Genomic DNA, 16,972 nt, shown 5'->3' on the forward strand with positions numbered 1-16,972 from the left:
CAATTTTCTCAATCCAGTGTGTCATGTGTGAGTTAACTAGTCCACACCTGACCACACCTGTTTGGGGTTGGGCACTTTCTCTGGCTTTCCTGTTCCCCAAACCTGCTTCTGCAATGCATCCATCTCTTTACACCTTTCTGTTTTTCCACCATTGCACAATTTTCAAGACTCAGGTGCCAATTGTTTGGCAAAAGGACTTCTGAACATAAGAACATAAGAAGAGCCATGCTGAATTGGGCCAAAGCCCATCGAGTTCACCATTCTGTGTCACACAGTGGCCCACCAATTGTCCATGGGGATTTTGAGTAGAAGGAGAAGGCAAAACCCTCCCTTTCCCTTGACCACCAACAAATGGTACCCAAGGGAATCCTGCCTGCCTCAACCAACATAGAGGCGGCACATGGACATCAGTTTCAATAACCAAGGATACACTTGGCATCCATGAATCTGCCTCATCCTGCCTTGAAGCTATCCAGGTTGACAGCTGTCACAAACTCTTCTGGAAGTGAATTCCATAAACCAAGGACCCTCTGGGTGAAGAAATATTTCCTTTTATTTGTCCTCACTTTTTTACCTATGAGCTTTAGGGAGTGCCCCTTCGTCCTAGTATTGTGTGATAGAGAAAAGAATTTTTCTCTATCCATCTTTTCTCTCCCATGCATGATTTTATACACTTTGATCGTCACCCCTTAAATGCCGTCTTTCAAGGCTGAAGAGACCAAGGCGTTGCAACCTGGTTTCATAAGGGAGGTGCTTTATTTCCTTGATCAGTCTCGTTGCCCTTTTTTGCACTTTTTCCAGTTCCATTATATCCTTCTTGAGGGGCGGTGACCAGAACTGTACATAGTTCTCCAAGTGTGGTCTCACCATGGATTTGTACAGAGGCAAATTCTGGATTGCTCTTTCTTCATTCTGGGCACTGCAGTTCAAGGAATCTTTGAAAAAGATCAGAGAGCGATTCCCCCAAGTGGAAGCTGGTGGAACAAACGTGATGGTAACATTGCGGGGTGACTCACTTGATTCTGTTCTATTTTAGCTGATTGACTGTCATTTAAAACTATGGCAGATTCAAATTGCAGATTCAACACCATTACTTAGTCTATGCAATGTCTGTTAAGGATCTCCTTCCAGTTCTCTAACTCTGTAGAGGCTAAGCCAACATAAAACCACTTTAACCTCTTTACAGTGTTCCCTCGATTTTCGCGGGTTCGAACTTCGCGGAACGTCTATACCACGGTTTTTCAAAAATATTAATTAAAAAATACTTCGCGGTTTCCCCCCCTATACCATGGCTTTTCCCACCCGATGACGTCATATGTCATTGCCAAACTTTCGTCTGCCTTTAAAAAACATTTTTTAAAATAAACTTTAATAAATAAACATGGTGAATAATAATCTAAATGGTTGCTAAGGGAATGGGAAATTGCAGTTTAGGGGTTTAAAGTGTTAAGGGAAGGCTTGGGATGCTGTTCATAGCCAAAAATAGTGTATTTACTTCCGCATCTCTACTTCGTGGAAATTCGACTTTCGCGGGCAGTCTCGGAACGCAACCCCCGCAAAAATCGAGGGAACACTGTATGTTGGAATTCATTGTTGGGATGTATTTCTATGCAACAACTACACTAGTATTCAGACAGTAGATGGCAGTGTTTACAAGTTTGGATCTACCCATATACTCTATGCTGGGGGTCCCCAACCTGTGGTGGGTTGTAAAATATTTTGCCACTAGTTCATGTGCATGCTCGCTGGTTCTAAGAACTGGTCCAAACCGGGAGCAACCCACCGCTGTCCCCAATCCTCAGTCCATGGACTGATACCAGGCTGCAGCATGCTAGAAACTGGGCTGCATAAAGAAGCGAACCCCTATCCATGGAAAGCAGGCAGCGTGCAAAACCACACCCCCTCAAGTCCATGGAAAAACCTCTTTCCACAGAAATGGATAATGATACAACAGAGGTTTAAGCTAGTTCTATTCTTTAAATATATAAAATTTAATGATGTTTGTTAACTTAATTGTTGGAGTGTTGGAAGTTTTTTTTTTAACTGATAAGAATTATATTTAGACTTAGGCTGTTAGGCATTAAAGTTGTATTTGTTTATTTTTTATAGTTAAATATTTATAATTGTGAATTCTTTGGATTGTTGAAGAGTTGGATTTATGAAAGTTTAATTGATGATAGATATATAAGATGCTCCATTAGGGGCTTACGAGACAAGAAAATTTCACATATGTATACTGTTAAGCAATGATGTTGTGTTTTATATTTCTGCATGTTTTATTTCACGGGGAGAAAAATAAAATAAAAATTATACCCAAAAAGAAATGGTTTTTTGGGAGGGGCGTTGCTCTATGCCCCTTTTGTTTGAATTAGAGTTCCCTACTTCATGATTACAGTTAAACAGTTGAGCAGAAAAGGATGTGATTATTGTATTCAGTGAAGGGCTACCAATTTTTTTACTACCACACTGTGGGCGTGGCTTATGCAGGATGCCCTGCATTTTCTTTCAATATCTTTCAGTGCAAATTGGGTGCTCTGGGGTGGAGCTCCATTTTCGCTACCCCACTGCGTCCCCCCCCCCCCGTCCAAGCAGTAGCCCACCCCTGATTGTATTATACTCTTTGTTCGCTCGATGGTGCTGAATTTCTTTGTTTATTTATATTCTCCTTTTTGCATTCCTTCTAGAGTCTCAATAACTTTTTTATATTGTGTGGTATTACAAAAGCATTATAAAGACTTCACATGATCTTGTTTCTGTCCCTCTGTTACTGCAATCTAGAACCGCTTTGCTTTTTTGGGTGCGGCAGCACACTGATATTTAAGTGAGTACCCATTGGGGCTCCAAGATCGCTCTCACAGTTACTACTGCTCAGGAGTGGGTTCTACAGTGTTCCCTCGCTTTTCGCAGGGGCTGCGTCCCGAGACCGCCCGCGAAAGTCGAATTTCGTGAAGTAGAGATGCGGAAGTAAATACACTATTTTTGGCTATGAACAGTATCTCAAGCCTTCCCTTAACACTTTAAACCCCTAAATTGCAATTTCCCATTCCCTTAGCAACCATTTAGATTACTACTCACCATGTTTATTTATTAAAGTTTATTAAAAAAATATTTATTAAAAGCAGATAAAAGTTTGGCGATGACATATGACGTCATCAGGTGGGAAAAACCGTGGTATAGGGAAAAAACCCACAAAGTATTTTTTAATTAATATTTTTGAAAAACCGTGGTATAGACTTTTTGCGAAGTTCGAACCCGCGAAAATCGAGGGAACACTGTACTTACCTTTCCCACCAGTTCACATCGCAACGGAAGCACACGTTTTGCGCAGAGATGTCCCTTCCCAGAAATGGTCCTCTGTGATTTTTCACGGGGGATGCGTTCCAAGACCACCCGTGAAAAACGAATTTCTGCAAAGTAGAGGAAAGATATTTTTTTTTATGCATTTAACAAGTATTCGGACTTTTAAAACCCACCCTTTGCATTAAACAGTCATTCTCTAATGTTTCTCAGCTGGAACTACATGTAATATCCTACCAGTTTCTTTAGTAAAGTACAGTAGTACTGTAGAAGAATTTTACAAATTTTTAATGGATTTAAAAATTTCAATGGATTTAAGCCCCCTTTGAAAATCCGTGAAGTAGCGAATCCGCAAAAGATGAACCACAAAGTAGCGAGGGATTACTGTACTTAAAAAAAAGTACTGCACCTATATTTTCTCCACAAATACTCCTTCCCCCCCTTTTTTCTCCACAATAATCATGTGAAGTGAGTTGAGCTGAGAGGGAGAGGCCCAAAGTCCCTCAGCCAGCTTTCCTGTTGGGAACCAGGAGTCATAATGTCCTGGTTTCTAGCCTAGATTTATTGAATTTCCCTCAGTTCTGAAAAACAGATAATTAATATTACTGTCCCTTACTGCTATACCCAAGTGAAATAGTATCACTGGTTGTGTTCTTCTTGGAGAAAACTGTTTGACCTTGTGAACAGTCTGGCAGAGTTTCTGATGGGGAAAACACACCAATTATTGTCTCTTCCAGGATGCCCCATGTAAGGGGAGAAAAACGAAATATGGGTGAAATAGTTCAACTATGATGGGAAAAACTCACAGCAGGCCTCTATAGGCTTTCTTCAATGCATATTTTAGAAGAGTGCATTTTCTAGAATAAAGATGGTGTCAGGCTGTTCTGTCGGGCTCTCTGGTAGAATCCTCCCAAAAATTCACAGGTACAAATTTCAGACACACACACGTTTGAAAATTCAAAACAATGTTCTTTATAATGAAAATTCACTTAAACCAAGCCCTCTTTTGGTAGAGCAAAGAGCACTGGTCTCCAAACAAACTGGTAATTTGTACAAGTCCCTTATCAGTTCTGTGATACTTAGCTTGCAGCTGTGAGGCAATTCACAGTCCTTCTACTTTCACAAAGTGACACATACTTTGCTCTGGTTTAGTTTCAAAGCGGGGGAAAATCAGCACACAAAAAGTCAAAGTCAGTAAAGCAGTCACGAAACACAACGATCAGATAATCCTCCACAATGGCCAAACCCACAGGCTGCTCTTTATAGCAGCCTCACTAATTACTACAGCCCCACCCAACCACAGGTGGCCTCATTTTCTTTGATAATAATCTCTCAGTTGTTGCTGCCTATGCATCGCTCTCCGCATGTGTGGCTGTATCATTAACTCTTGTTCTGAATCCAAGGAGGAGCTAGATAATTGATCTCCTTCTGAGCTGTCTGCCACACTCTCCTCCTCCCTGTCACTCATGTCTTCTTGGTCAGAGGAGCCTTCATCAGCAGATTCCACCAGGGGCAAAACAGGCCTGCGGCATGTGGATGTCTCCCCCACATCCACAGTCCTTGGGGCAGGAGCTGGTTCGTTTCATTTAGTGCAAGTTAGATCAAATAATAACCTGCATAGGAACAGCTGAAAAACTTTTATTTCTGCACAAAGTTTTTAAAAAATGCATTCGGTGTTGACATCTCAAAGCAAGCATGCTAAATCTCCTAACGCAAGATACTGACGTAGTTCATACTTTACATCAGCAATTCTGATTGACTCACCTTCATTTTCTTTTCTAATCTCTGGGCAGATTTTCCTAGCCCCCTTATCAGTAACTTATGTCGCCTTTTTCTAAGAATTTCTAGTATCCTCTTGTGGCACCATTATTATGAGTGGGAATGGTACAGTAAGGAGTGTGTGTGTATGTGTGGAAATACAGGTTGATCTGGCCTACCCCTTTTGGCGTGTGATTTTTGGCATGCTCTGCAAGATTTGGTCCAGTCCTTAAGCCACCAGAAGTCATATATGTCCGCTTTGAAGCATACTTTCTATCTAAATGTAAGGGTTTTTTCCCCCTCTCCCTGCCTTGAAACTTTTGAGGTAATAATGCACAGCTGACATTTATAGGATGTACTGAAAGTACGAGTGGGAGACTGCACTGGATCACTGTGAATATGCAAATAGCTCTAATGGTGCATTAGTAACCTTTCTGGCTGCTTTGTGCCATTAAAAATGATTGCTGAAATGACTGCATTTAGAGAGACATTATAATTTCTTTCCTCGTTTTGCAAAAATACGTAGGTATCTGATCTTATCAACAATTCCTGCTGAACAGAGACGTGTGGTCTCTATAAGGATCTTCCGATTTCAGACCTGCTTCTAATTATGTGATTTTTTTTTTTTAGATATCTCCTTCCACTTGCTGAAAGGTTTTCCTTGATTCTTTAGTGGCTGCTTCCTATGTAGATTATTGATAATTTAACTTTTTAAAACATCACTGTTGTTACATGTTAGACCAGTGTTTCCCAACCTTGGCAACTTGAAGATATTTGGACTTCAGATTGTGCAGAATGCAGCTGTGAGAGCAATCATGGGCTTTCCCAAATATGCCCATGTAACACCAACACTCTGCAGTCTGCTTTGGTTGCCGATCTGTTTCCGGTCACAATTCAAAGTGTTGGTTATGACCTATAAAGCCCTTCATGGCACCGGACCAGATTATCTCAGGGACCGCCTTCTGCTGCATGAATCCCAGCGACCAGTTAGGTCCCACAGAGTGGGCCTTCTCCGGGTCCCGTCAACTAAACAATGTCATTTGGCGGGACCCAGGGGAAGAGCCTTCTCTGTGGCGGCCCCGGCCCTCTGGAACCAACTCCCCCCAGAGATTAGAATTGCCCCCACCCTCCTTGCCTTTTGTAATCTTCTTAAAACCCACCTCTGCCGCCAGACATGAAGGAACTGAGATATTCTTTCCCCCTAGGCCTTTACAATTTTATGCATGGTATGTTTGTATGTATGTTTGGTTTTATAATAAGGGTTTTTTAGTTGTTTTAGTATTTTTATTATTGTTGTTTTATAATAAGGGTTTTTTAGTTGTTTTAGTATTTTTATTATTGTTGTTAGTCGCCCCGAGTCTGCGGAGAGAGGCGGCATACAAATCCAATAAATAAATAATAATAAATAAAAATAATAATAACTCCCAGAAGTCCCCAGCCAGCATTCACTGGCTGGGGAATTCTGGGAGTTGAAGTCCAAATATCTTCAAGTTGCCAAGGTTGGGAAACACTGCATTAGACATAGACATTAAGGTTGATCTGGAAAAAGTTAACCCCTGTGAATATCATAGAAAATGTTAGATATCCTTAGCAATCTGGATTCCACCCCTTCATACTGTATCATTCCCACTCATAATAATATATAGGTCTAGTGGTGGGTGCTTACCGGTGTGGTAGGCAACTCAGTTCCAGTTGCGGCTGCCATATTTTGCAATTTATGTGTGACCATTCCAGTACTGGTCTGTCAGGCAGCGCCATCATTTTTCCTGAATTTTTCCGCTTTCTGACTTCCTGGGTCCCCTTCCTCACAAGGGGATGTTCGCATGCGTGAGCTTTTGGTGCTAAAATCATGCATGCGCGAGCGTCCCCTTGTGAGATTTTGGTGCATTTTTGCTTCCTGCGAAGCATCTGTAGGAATTTAACAAGTACAAAGCACTGTGAAGTGGTATTTATGTCTAAATGCTATTGCTATTCCTGCACATGTCCGGAAGCAAAATTGTACCAGGGACATGCATGTGGGCATGCATGCACGCCCAAACCAAGGGGATGTGTGTGCAGTGCACAGGTTTGCAGGTAATTGCAACCTGTCGCTGTATAGGTCGCATGGGTTTATACTCTTGCTAACTAATTTAAGGAATGCATCTTAAGAAATAGGTATATTTGAAAATAAGTAACCATGAGATAAGTTGATTCTTCTTACAAATATGTATCTGGATTCCAGGGATGGGTTCCATTTACCTTCTCCACTGGTTTGCATTGCAACGTTTTGTGCCTGTGCCCATACCCGCACACCCTCTCATGCAATTAGGTTTCCACGCATGCTCAGGAGATGGAATCAGCCTGAAACACAGCTGAGGATCAAAGAAGTAAAGGTATTTGTTTATTTATTTTATTTATTTTATCCCCACATCCCCCCATCCCCCATCCCTCCCTCCCTCCCTCCCTCCCTCCCTCTATCATCCATCCATCCATCCATTTCTCTTCTTCTCTCCCCTTTCTTTTCTTCAGCCCTATTAATTTTCTCAAACCCAATGGGATGAATTGATTTTTTAAAACAGGGTGATTATAGATGCTTTCAACCTTGTGCATAATATTAAGAAGCTGTCAACTGTGTGTCCGGAGATGCTAGACCTCTGAACGCCACTATAGCCAGGTTCAGATTGGCCACAGTCTAAACCAGAAGGACATTCCAGCAGGACTTCTCTTCAATGTAATTCTTCAATTGTATGGTCTACATTTCCAGGACTTATTTCATTGACTGAAAGCATTCACAGCTGGTTGGGAACAACTTACCAAAGGGCCTAAGACCTTCCCTTTCCTCGAACCATTTCTCATCGTTACCTAGACAGTGAATTATCACTGGAAAATGTTCTATATGTTTTACTTTGGTTTAATATCCCTCCTCCCTCTTTGATATATGTTATAGGTTTCTATTTAAAGGCCTGAAAATTAGCATTGCTTACTTGTGTAGGAAGAATCATTTTTTTTAGAATACCAAAAGCCGGTTTTAGCACACTTTAAATAGAGTCTCTCTGTCATGACTTTAGTTCAACTGAAGTTTTTCTGTGCCTCTGATAAAGACTTAAATAACTTCTCTTTGGAGGGGGCTATTGTGTATGAGAGGTGCAGGTTCAATAACTGCGACCGATTAGGTCCCACAGAGTTGGCCTTCTCCGGGTCCCGTCAACTAAACAATGTCGTTTGGTGGGTCCCAGGGGAAGAGCCTTCTCTGTGGCTGCCCCAACCCTCTGGAACCAGCTCCCCCCTGAGATTAGAACTGCCCCCACCCTCCTTGCCTTCCGCAAACTCCTTAAAACCCACCTCTGCCATCAGGCATGGGGGAACTGAAATATCTTCCCCAGGCCTATACTGTTTATGTATGGTATGTTGTGTGCATGTTTTTTTTTTAAATTATGGGTTTTTAGCTTTCTAATTATTGAATTTGTATTATATATTGTTTTCTGTTGCTGTTGTGAGCCACCCCGAGTCTGCGGAGAGGGGCGGCATACAAATTTAATAAATAAATAAACTGAAGCAAGATGGATCAAGAACCAATAAGCCAGTGAAGGGTTGCTGACTCCCGCCGCTATTGGTGCGCTCCACGTGCCGCTCTGTGTCTCTGGCGGGCGTGCATGCATGCCTGAATGAGATTTTGCTTCTGCGCATGAACCGGGAACAAAATCTCACAAGGGAATGCACACACTTGTGATATTTTGGCATTTTTTTCTGTGCTTCCACGCATGCGCGCAAGCAAAAAATAACTGAAAATCACTGTAATCTCGTGTGGCTGTGTGTCCCCTCATAAGATTTTGCTTTCTTTAAATGTTTATATTTTATTTTTGAAAATCACAAACAAAACACAGAATGATAAAGACATCAAACTTAAAGGGAGTTAACAATTACATTTCTGGTTCTTCGATTTCCTCTCCTTTAAATTTTTTTTTTACAGTTATCCTATTTTCTTTTTTCCTTCTATCCATTTATAGAGTTTCCCCCATACAGTATACAATTCTTTCTCTTGTTTATTCTGTAATTCCAATGTAAGTTTGCTCATTTTCCTGTTCACCATATCATTGGTCGATATGTTTTCTTTTTTTCCAATTTTGCATGAATACCAATCTTGCCACTTTTAATATATGGGTTATTAAATAATAATTAGCTTTTTATGTTGCCCTCTAATTATTCCTAGAAGAAACTTTTCTGGTTTTAGTTCTATTTCATAATTTAAGATTTCTATTAGCCAATTTTTAATCATATTCCAAAATGTTTTAACTTCTTGGCATGTCCACCACATGTGGTAATATGTGCCATGTGCTGACTTGCATTTCCAACATTCATTCTTTAAATTTGGACAAATTTTGGCTAGTCATGCTGGGGCGTAATGCCACTGGTAGAACATCTTATATAAATTCTCCCTATATGTGTCCCCCACCTTCTCTCAGCAGTGGGGAGGGCGGAAGAGTGGACATAAGGCACAGCACCAGAAGCAACCTTGTTGAATGCAAGAAATCTTTCCGCTTTCGCTCCAAGAGTTTCACGAACACTCATTTCCGCTGGAGTTTTGAAAAGAGAAAGATTTATTGTGTTAGCATGTTTGGAAGAAACAAGGAAGCATGGCTGAGCCCAGCTAGAAGTGGGGGGTACGTGCGAAATGTTTACTTCTCCTGGGGGGGCATAACAGACTGAAACTCAACCCGGATAAGACGGAGTGGCTGTGGGTTTTGCCTCCCAAGGACAACTCCATCTGTCCACCCATAACCCTGGGGGAGGGGGAATTATTGACCCCCTCAGAGAGGGTCCGCAACTTGGGCATCCTCCTCGACCCACAGCTCACATTAGAGAAACATCTTTCAGCTGTGGTGAGGGGGGCGTTTGCCCAGGTTCGCCTGATGCACCAGTTGTGGCCCTATTTGGACCGGGACTCACTGCTCACAGTCACTCATGCCCTCATCACCTCGAGGTTCGACAATTGTAACGCTCTCTGCATGGGGCTACCATTGAAAAGTGTTCGGAAACTTCAGATCGTGCAGAATGCAGCAGCGAGAGCAATCATGGGCTTCCCAAGGTATGCCCATGTTACACCAATACTCTGCAGTCTGCATTGGTTGCCGATCAATTTCCAGTCACAATTCAAAGTGTTGGTTATGACCTATAAAGCCCTTCATGGCATCGGACCAGAATATCTCTGGGACTGCCTTCTGCCGCACGAATGCCAGCGACCGGTTAGGTCCCACAGAGTTGGCCTTCTCCGGGTCCTGTCGACTAAGCAATGTCGTTTGGCGGGACCCAGGAGAAGAGCCTTCTCTGTAGCGGCCCCAACCCTCTGGAACCAGCTCCCCCCAGATATCAGAGTTGCCCACCACCCTCCTTGCCTTTCACAAGCTCCTTAAAACCCACCTCTGTCATCAGGCATAGGGGAATTGAAATTTCCTTTCCCCCTAGGCTTATAGAATTTATATATGGTATGCTTGTATGTATGAGTGGTTCTTTAAATTGGGGTTTTTAAGATTGTTTTTAATATTAGATTTGTTTACATTGTCTTTTTATATTGTTGTTAGCCGTCCCGAGTCTTCGGAGAGGGGCGGCATACAAATCTAATAAATACAAATACAAATATCAGAAAATAATTGTGAAGCCCGGGTCTAGCTGATGGTGGGTCTTCAACAGTATTCTTGATGTGCGGGATTAATATTAGGTCTTGTATTTTGCTTTGAAAAAAATCATTTGAGTTTTATTGAATTTTATAAAGCAACGCTACAAAAAAACTAATTTGTTACTTTTTAAGTTTTTAACATTGTACATTGTCAAGAGTCATTTAGAAATGGCTAGCCTTACAAATATAAACACACACATGCGCATACGCATACACACAACACACACGCGCACGCACACACATACACCCCCCGTTCCATTCATTTGTAAGGCTTCTTAGGGGCTTTCTGAACAAGTCCCTGCAGTTTTCATGACAAAGTTTTTCAGAAGTGTTTTCTCACTGCTTCCTTCCAAGGGTTGAGAGAAAGTGACTGTCCCAAGATCACCCAGATGGCTTAGCAGGACTAGAAGTCACAATCTAAAACCAAATAGAAAATAAAATGTATATAATATTACAGAGATGGGAAGCAGTGGAAGTGATGTGCCAGTGTCTGGAGGCTGTTGGGGCCTGGATGGGTGTCAACAGACTCAAACTCAACCCGGATAAGACGGAGTGGTTGTGGGTTTTGCCTCCCAAGGACAATTCCATCTGTCCGTCCATTACCCTGGGGGGGGGAATTATTGACCCCCTCGGAGAGGGTCTACAACTTGGGCGTCCTCCTTGATCCACAGCTCACATTAGAGAACCATCTTTCAGCTGTGGCGAGGGGGGCGTTTGCCCAGGTTCGCCTGGTGCACCAGTTGCGGCCCTATCTGGACCGGGACTCATTGCTCACAGTCACTCATGCCCTCATCACCTCGAGGTTCGACTACTGTAATGCTCTCTACATGGGGCTACCTTTGAAAAGTATTCGGAAACTTCAGATCGTGCAGAATGCAGCTGCGAGAGCAATCATGGGCTTACCTAGGTATGCCTATGTTTCGCCATCACTCCGCAGTCTGCATTGGCTGCCGATCAATTTCCGGTCACAATTCAAAGTGTTGGTTATGACCTTTAAAGCCCTTCATGGCACTGGACCAGAATATCTCCGAGACCGCCTTCTGCCGCACGAATCCCAGCGACCGATTAGGTCCCACAGAGTAGGCCTTCTCCGGGTCCCGTCAACTAAACAATGTCGGTTGGTGGGCCCCAGGGGAAGAGCCTTCTCTGTGGTGGCCCCGACTCTCTGGAACCAACTCCCCCCAGAGATTAGAACTGCCCCTACTCTCCCTGCCTTCCGTAAACTCCTTAAAACCCACCTTTGCCATCAGGCATGGGGGAACTGAAACACCTCCCCCGGGCATGTACAATTTATGCATGGTATGTTTGTGTGTGTGTTTGTTAGTAAATGGGGTTCTTTTTAAATTTTTTAAATATTTTAAATTTATTTGGATTTGTTACGATTTGTTATATTTTGCTGTGAGCCACCCCGAGTCCGCGGAGAGGGGCAGCATACAAATCTAAATAATAAAATAATAAATAAATAAATAAATCAGATAGTTATAGGAACCCTATCTGAAGAGGAAAAACAGCTTATGAAAGAAATAACTTGGTTTAATATCAGCATTAAATTAGTTTTAAACCAACCTATTTACTTCATTGGAAAAAAATAACCATTTATTTTAAAAAACCATTTACAGATTTGGAAAAATATAACAATAGTTATTTTAAGATGGAAGACAGCTGAACTTATTGTCTCAGATAAGAAGAATGCCGGCAGAACAAATGGAATATTTTACCAAGGATTTACATTTTATTTCAAATAATCCCACTAAGAATTGAGTAGGAGTTCTGAGTGTAACCTTTTAATGAAGTCCTTAATATGCACCCAAGTATTGTATAAAATTGTGGGCTTTAATGCTGGTGGTAATTTGAAACTATGACTGTTACCAATAAATAATAATAATAATAATATTAATCCCTAGTTTGGAATATGTTTTTGCAGCTTTAATACTGCCGTCAATCCAACACATCAAAAACATTGTCTGCAGGGAACAAGTTCCTTTTTTCAATCAGAAGGGAGGTATTTATGCACTAGATGGAATCAGCCAGGCATGTCTGGTTGGGAACAGGCCTCCACAAGCAGATTGCCGTCAATATTTCCTTCAAAGACACCCTATTACAGTATTGCAGTTCTAGTACTACAGGAAATAAAACAATGCTAAAAAGGGCCCAACGGTGATCTTTCCCAATGAAGATTACTCAGATTGTTCCCACAGCTCTTCCCATTCCGTTACGGATGATTGGGTTCTGGGAAAACAATAGCAGAGGTAGCCAAATAACACAACGTAAGATTTTGTGAAGACTTCCAGAATCACTGCTTATCTTTGGATCTTTTTTGTGAACCAGAAGGAGCTTGCTGTGTCTTCTTGATTGTCAGAAGGCAACCTAGTGGTGCTTCTGCTTCAGACCTCTTTATTTTCTTATGAAAAGAAAAGCCACCCTCTGGTTTTATTTTTATTAACTTGGGTTAGTGTGAGCTTTTCCCTGCTATATTTGAGTATTTGAGTATTGCCCACAAGATCATATGCTGCAACGTCCTACCGGTTAATGACTACTTCAGCTTCAACCGCAACAACACAAAAGCACGCAACAGATTCAAAATTAATACGAACCGCGCCAAACTTGACTGTAAAAAATATGATTTCAACAACCGAGTTATCGAAGCGTGGAACTCATTACCGGACTCAATTGTGTCAACCCCTAACCCCCAACACTTCTCCCTTAGACTCTCCACAATTGACCTCTCCAGGTTCCTAAGAGGCCAGTAAGGGGCGTACATAAGTGCACTGGTGTGCCTTTCGTCCCCTGTCCAATTGTCTTTCCTTTCTCTCATTTATCATATATATTCTCTTCCTTTCATACCCTCATATATATTACCACATGTCTATTTTTCTTCCTATGTATTTGTGTATTGGGCAAATGAATAAATAAAAATGAAATATTGCTCTTTTCTTTTCCAGAGCTGAAACCGTTCAGAAGAAATGCAGATCTTCTTCTAACTGCTGGAAGCTCCATGTAAAGTTAACCCGGTAGGACCAGAATGTGGGACACAAGCTGCAAAGGGAAAGTGATTCTTCTGCTCCCCCTCCCACCTTTGCCGTCAGGCATGGGGAAATTAAACATCTCCCCCTGGGCACGTTTAATTTATACATGGTATGCTTGTGTGTGTGTCTGTTAGTATATGGTTTTTTTTTAAAATCTTTAAATATTTTAATTAATTGGATTATTATGATTTGTTTCACTTGTTGTGAGCCGCCCCGAGTCTTCGGAGAGGAGCGGCATACAAATCCAAATAATAAAAAAATAATAAATAATAAATAAATTTAGCTCTCTAACCTAAAATCTTCTCCCTATATATATATTTCTCCGTTAAGTATTATTTGTGCAAAAGATGCTTCTCTTAACATATATGTCAGTATATGCTACATCTTGAAAATCTCTCTCTCTCTCTCTCCTCCTTCCCTCCCTCTCCCCCACTCTCTCTTTCTCCCTCCTTCTCCCTCCTCCCCTCCCTCTCTCTTATGACAAACAATCTTCAACTTTCTGGCTTTCCTCACTGGCACAAAACCCCACTATTTCTGCTTTCTCCTATAGTTGAACATTGTATAAAATGGAACTTTAAAGGTCACCTATGTCCAGTGAAGGGTTACCAAAACTTTTACTACCACACTGGCTTATGCAGGACGCCCTGCATTTTCTTTCAATATCTTTCAGTGCAAATTGGTTCCTCTGGGGTGGAGCTCCATTTTCGCTACCCCACTGCACCCGCCCCCCCACATCCGGGCAGTAGCCCACCCTTGCATTTCACCTATGTCACATATTACACTCTCCAAGCCCTTTCCCCATTCATTCTTTTCACTCCAGGCCAATCTCCTATTGACCTAATGGTATAACCCTACAAATGTTATGCCTTTGTCACAGTGAAATAAATGTGCTTTTTTCTGAATCTACTGATTAGCTCTCATTGAAACAAAGATGCTCCTCTCTGAATTCTTTACCTTCCTTCATTGCGACTCTTTATTATTTGATTGTTTTCTACATTAGCTTTAAATATTGTTTGGTTTATATTCTCTCAAACTGCCAATTGTTTATTATATGATAGGCTATATATCATTAGTCTCAAATATTAATCGCTTGAGACAAAGATATGCTACATCAATATATATACATTGCTTGATTGGGAACTAATTATAACTAGGGTACCACCTTTGGACCACATAAGGTTGTTTAATAGCTATAATTTATTTATTATTTATTTATTTATTAGATTTGTATGCCGCCCCTCTCCGAAGATTCGGGGCGGCTCACAGCAATAATTCAATGTACAGATATAATATATATAGATATATATAAATTAAAAATGAAATTTAAAACCCATAAATATTAAAAACAATCATTACTGCACAATCATACCATTCTCATGTATTACAGTCAGAAAAAAAGTGGTAGTGGGGGAGGAGATAATTATTCCCTCCATGCCTGGCGACACAGATAGGTCTTCAACATCTTGCGGAAGGCGGGAAGAGTAGAGGCAATTTGAATCTCCGGGGGGAGTTGGTTCCAGAGAGCCAGGGCCACCACAGAGAAGGCCCTTCCTCTGGGTCCCGCCAGACAGCATTGTTTAGTCGATGGGACCCGGAGAAGGCCAACTCTGTGGGATCTGATTGGCCGCTGAGATTCGTGCGGCAGAAGGCGGTCCCGGAGGTATTCTGGTCCGATGCCATGTAGGGCATTTATAATGTAAAGATCCTACCAAAGTGGTGCTGTGGCAGGTTCCAGTTTGCAAAAGGCTCTTCCAAAAACATTTCTGGAGTTCAGTGTAAAAAATTCACCTAATCTGGAAAAAAACCCCAATGCACAATATTCTTTAATTTAGTTTTTTTTTTTTTGGTCTATAAATTCTATTACCTTCCCTAATCAGATGCCCATGTTGGTCCGCAGTTCCCATTATCCCCATCTACCTGGCTGGGAACAATGGGAGTGGAGCAGCGATGGGTTGCTCCCGGTTAGGCCTGGTTCTAAGAACCGGTAGCACTGGCAGGAGGCTCCGCCCACCCACCTGGGATGCTTCTGTGCATGTGCAGTAGCATCGCACATGCGCAAACCGGAAGCAAAGGGTTTTATAACCCATTACTGGAGTGGAAATCCAACATCCAATATATTTTGAATACACATCATGGGAGGGAAGAGAACAGATCCCAGTTTCAATGTAGGGGTCACGGCCAGCTTGTCCACACAAGCCACAGTTCCCCATCTGTCGAACTTGCCTCTCTGTAAGATTCGTGGCAACAGTGCACAGAATATTCGACTGGTGTGTTTTACCCTTTCCTGGTTAATGTGCATTTGTTTTGACAGGGAGGAAAAGGGCCTGTTTAAAAATAAGCCTATTTTCAATGCAGGTGATGATCAGGAAAGTGAACTCTATAAATAAAACGGCCTCTTTGCTTCCTCCTGCCTGCTGCCTTGCCTGGCAGTTCATCGATGCTTCTAGCGTTAACCCCTTTGTGCCAGGAGAGACACAGCATTTCTAGAAGCCTGGTTTTTAAAAGGCCTTGCTCTTTTGCGGGTGGGATGTGACACACAGGCTCAAGCCATTTAGGTAGGCAATGACTTATGCAGAAGGCAACGAGGACTCTTGCCTAAAGATATTCCCCACCCCACCCCACATGCCGGAATGGGGCTGTTCGCCTCCTTTGCTTGGCTGTGTCTGTTTGGTTCCCAGGCTGCCACCCGCAACCATTCGGGTGCTGCCTTTTCTCCTTGGCCCATGGGCCCAAAAGCCTGTTCACTCTGGGCTTTTGGGCACATGGGACACTTTCCCGCCACTTTCCCGCCAGCCAACCAGAGGAGCAAGAATCCCGCCACGTTTTTCATCCCTTTTTTTCCATTCCCCTCCACTCTGCTTGTGTGTCAGGACGGGAAGAGGAGGGTGGGATCTCTCCCCACCCCCAGTGTGTGAGGTGTATGTGTGAATGTGGGGTGGTGGGGTGGCACTTGTGTGTGTGTTGGATATTGCATGTGTGAAGATTGCGACTGAAGAGTATACCCTGCAGCTGAAGAGTATAAGTCTGATCTTTGATTAAAAGAAAAGAAAGGGGAGGGTCAGGGTTACGAGGAAGGAGCGTTGTGGAGAAAGGCATTTGATCTAGCAATCCCCAAGGGGATCCTTCCCTGTCCGCCACGTGAGCCCGGCCGATCCTGTTCTGACATTTCCTTGGGAGTAAATGTAACCACTCCCCTGTAACCAGTCCTGTTCTCACCCCCTTCTTCATTCCTCCCTCC

The 16,972-nt window shown here is 42.4% G+C and overlaps 1 long non-coding RNA gene across 1 annotated transcript in view; it reads left to right on the forward strand.

Annotated features, from left to right (window-relative positions):
- Positions 1-16,972, forward strand: part of LOC139161492 (uncharacterized) — a 101,229-nt gene that overhangs the window by 59,042 nt on the left and 25,215 nt on the right. Inside the window, exon 2 of the long non-coding RNA XR_011558117.1 lies at positions 13,651-13,719. This is a non-coding gene — a long non-coding RNA (uncharacterized lncRNA). The remainder of the gene's footprint in view (positions 1-13,650; positions 13,720-16,972) is intronic.

The sequence above is a fragment of the Erythrolamprus reginae genome, chromosome 2 (genome assembly GCF_031021105.1).
Source record: "Erythrolamprus reginae isolate rEryReg1 chromosome 2, rEryReg1.hap1, whole genome shotgun sequence".
NCBI classification, from domain to species: domain Eukaryota; kingdom Metazoa; phylum Chordata; class Lepidosauria; order Squamata; family Dipsadidae; genus Erythrolamprus; species Erythrolamprus reginae.